Source organism: Rhyacophila brunnea, unplaced genomic scaffold (assembly GCF_057557595.1).
Source record: "Rhyacophila brunnea isolate RB1 unplaced genomic scaffold, BYU_Rbru_1.0 scaffold_50, whole genome shotgun sequence".
NCBI classification, from domain to species: Eukaryota; Metazoa; Arthropoda; class Insecta; order Trichoptera; family Rhyacophilidae; genus Rhyacophila; species Rhyacophila brunnea.
The window spans coordinates 66,043-70,047 of NW_028233171.1; the positions used below are offsets into that span (position 1 = coordinate 66,043).

Here is a 4,005-nt window from a genome sequence, read left to right on the forward strand (position 1 = left end):
GCTGAAAAATATGTGCTAGATATAAAAAACAAGGCAAAATCTAAATACTAGAATACGATTTTTTTAATGATTTATTAGAACGTGACTTAGTATAAGGTTTTTTTGTAGGAGGAATCATTGAATATTATCCGTAATATTTTATAAATCCAGGGTGAAATATCAAAGGAATAACTTTAAAGCACAAAAAACCATACAGTGTATCCTTTTAAAGATTTTATTTTACTAAAATATATATAAATCTGCTTATATTTTCTGGTTTAATAAATCAAGCCGATTTATAGTGCTAAAAAATATAAATATGAATTTTTTAAAAAAAACGATATATTCAAAGAAAACAGTATAATGATATGTATGTTTTTTCCTAATTTCGTATATCCAGGCATATCTTTCAAGCAGAGAAAAATGTTTTTGTATGATCAATTATCTACAATCGAATAATAGAAAAAAAAGAAATGATAATATATGTTTCTATATTTTTTTTTCTTTTCTAAAAGGTAATCCCTAACATGTCAAATCCAATATTGTATTCGAGAAATAGCATAATTATGCCGATATAATCAATTTAAGTACAAAAAAAGTTATAAAGGATGCAATTTTTTTTAATAGATTATACTAAATCAAAATAATCTAATAAGGGTATTATTTTAGATTGTGTTAGATAAATAGACGAATCCATTTATTTTATAATTTACTTAAATTTGATTTTTAATTATCAAAGAAGCCTTTTTTATTAGATTTTGATGACATTATATAAAGGTCTCAGTGATAAATTTTACCTGAATTGAAAGTAGGAAGTCTTTTTACTAGCCCAACGACTATATAATAGAAATAAATAGTTACGGAAAATGAACTGAATTATATAAAATAATAAAAATAAAAGATTATTGCTATAATTGCGCGCAAATTTATGATATCCAATCTAATCTACGATATCATTTAAATCGGTGTCCGTCATTGAAATTATATAAAATTTGAGTATATTTACCATGATATTGCCGCAATTATTTATATGCAATACAAAATATCATACAAATAAGTTTATAATGTAATAAAACATTAATATATTATGCGCGCATGTTTTTTCACTGATGCTATAATATATGGTGCCATTTTTTTTATTTTGTCGGTATTTACGTAATAATAAGTAAAATCGAATATGTATTTAATTAGTATTTTATTCATGGTTCATCAAATTCTTTTTGTTTTTAAATTTTTGTCTCGAGTTTGCTGAATAATAAATTTTAATTTAAAATGGTATGTTGATTTATTTTAAAATTTGGTATAAATATATATTTACAAGCAAAAAAGGTTTATTTCTTAGCTTATAAATGTTTAAAACAGCTTTTTGACTGTTATGAAATAGCTCCTAAAAATTTAAAACGTTTTTATGAAGAATTATGAAAAAAAATTTAAAATATCTTTATGAAAAAGTTATAAAGTGTATGAACCATCTTTGTAAAAATAAAAAAAAAGCATCAAAATATAACAATACACTTTAATCAATATCTAAATCTATAAAACATATATTTTATTCTTAACACAACATAAACAAAAGAATATGGGTATTATTTAGTATTTCAATTTCTAATTTCTTTTTTATATTTTATTGTTAAGTTCATTAAAGTTTATCAGAAATAAAGACGAGGAAGATATAGAGTTGATACATTATAGGCTATATAAATGTTATGAAATCATATTTAAATAATTGAAGATTGGAATTAAATACAAAGACATTTAAACCTTGCTTGTATTGTATTTAATATTGCGGTTAACCAATAATAAAACAAAAACAGCTATCATCGCAAAAAAGGGTGTCTTTGTCACTAAAACGAAGTTATTTGTATTACTAAACAAGTTCTCACAATTAACTCGCGAAAGTAAACTATCAAAGCCAAAAACTATGGGTATTATTGAGTGTTTCCCAGGGAAGAATGCTGGAAAAGATGTCCAATCAATGCGGTATAAATATATTAACCATTCATATAAGAAATAATAAGTATCTATAAATATAAATTTAATTATTTTGTTTTTAACATTCAATACAATCTTAATTTGATATTCTGCATTATTAAAGTTTTATTTATGTCAAAATTTATAGATCGAACGCTTTTTTTACATTTTTATAGATTTATGAAATATAAAATTCGAGATAAATTTACCATATCTTATTCATGCTTTTATCTTTAAAAGTATGTTTGTTACATCAGGTGCCATTGCCTAACTGATAAATCACCCCATGAGCTCTCTCACTACATCTTATTGTCCGTCATCAGAGTGAGCAAGGCTCTTTCTCGAAGACGACAATCGGTATACAGATGAAATTGGATCTATAATTTATGCTCGCCTGCTTAAGGAATATAATACAGTCTCGATCTTCTCTTGTCTATATCCATGCAAAACATTGTAGGTTGTTTTTTTCATACTGGGACCTGTCGATGGCATACACAACAGCATCTTATTTATTAGATTCTAAAATCTTAAACATTAATATAATAAAATATTGAAATCAAAAACCCACCAGTAATTTTTGGATTATTATAAATTTTATGCAGATTTATGAAATATAAATGAATATTTTTTTTTAGGATATTGAAAACTGAATATGTTTATTTTTTATTAAACTCTAAAAAAAAATGAATATAAACTTTTTTATTAAATCTAAAACTAAATAATATTTTTTTTAAGATATTGGAAACAGATCATGTTTATTTTATTAAATCTAAAACTAAGGATGTTTATTTTGCTAAATTTAGTTGGCGAATTGTGAATATTGCGAAACTTAAAATTGTGCTTTTGCCTATTTGGAATAATGATGAGTAAATTATAAAAGATATACGAGTGAATTATATTCAATTTTAAAAGAAAATGAACATTAAATGGTTATTTTACCCATAAATTTTTTTAAGGAATTCTGATTTATATTTTTAAATTAATAAGTACGAACATTGAAATAAAATTATAAATACAATAACTAATTCATATAAAAATTAAAACTTGATTAATTTGGCATAATTTTATAAATACAGCCAGATATTGTTAGAAAAATAAGAGTTTTTTTGTTAGATAAATTTGAGTCTTATAATATTTTTTTAGGCTGAAAAGATTTTATGGTAAAATTTATATTTTAAAGAATAACTATATTTTAAAGAATGACTATATTTTAAAGAATAACAATCATAAAAAGAATTCAGACAAGAATATTTAATTATTTCATGCAGCCTCAACGAATTCCTCGAATTTGGTATCACATCTGCAACAATATTCGAATTTTGCATTAGTACTCAAAAAGGTTCCAATACCACAATTAGAACAGCTCTTAGGTTTAATTCTTACTGTTCCATCATTCAATAAATCGAAATGTTTAAGAGCAACAAGTTTCTTTCGTATTTTTTTAGTCTTGACTTTTTTTGGAGTAGTGTAAGTTTTCTTCTTCTTCTTTTTACCTCCACGAAGTCTGAGAACTAAATGAAGAGTACTCTCTTTTTGAATATTATAATCGTTCAAGGTACGTCCATCTTCAAGCTGCTTTCCTGCAAAAATCAGTCGCTGCTGGTCTGGCGGAATTCCTTCTTTATCTTGTATCTTTGCTTTTACTGTCTCGATAGTGTCATCTTGTTCTACTTCTAAAGTGATGGTCTTACCCGTTAATGTCTTGACAAAGATTTGCATTTTTATGGGTACGAAAATCTCAAAAATAAATTATGGAAATGAATGATTTTTGGGGCATGATTTATTTTACATAAATTTGAAATTTCTCTTTTAAAAGGGATGTCTAATAAAATGGATCGTATCACTAAAATTTTTGTTCTATAAGTTTAAAATGTTGATAATTAAAATTCATCGTATAGGAGAAAGTATATATTCAATTAGAATTGTCTAGGATATTGTGAAAGATAATTTTTGTAAAATTAATGACCCGTCAGTCGGATATTATGAAATGCGAATTACAACTAAAGCATAAACACAAACAATAGGATTGAGAAAAACACTTGAATTAATAAGTCT

General features: G+C 24.4%; 1 pseudogene; it reads right to left on the bottom strand.

Moving 5' to 3' along the window:
* Positions 1-3,210: 3,210 nt before the first annotated feature.
* Positions 3,211-3,669, bottom strand: LOC147065847 (uncharacterized; annotated as a pseudogene).
* Between the last annotated feature and the right edge of the window lie 336 nt (positions 3,670-4,005).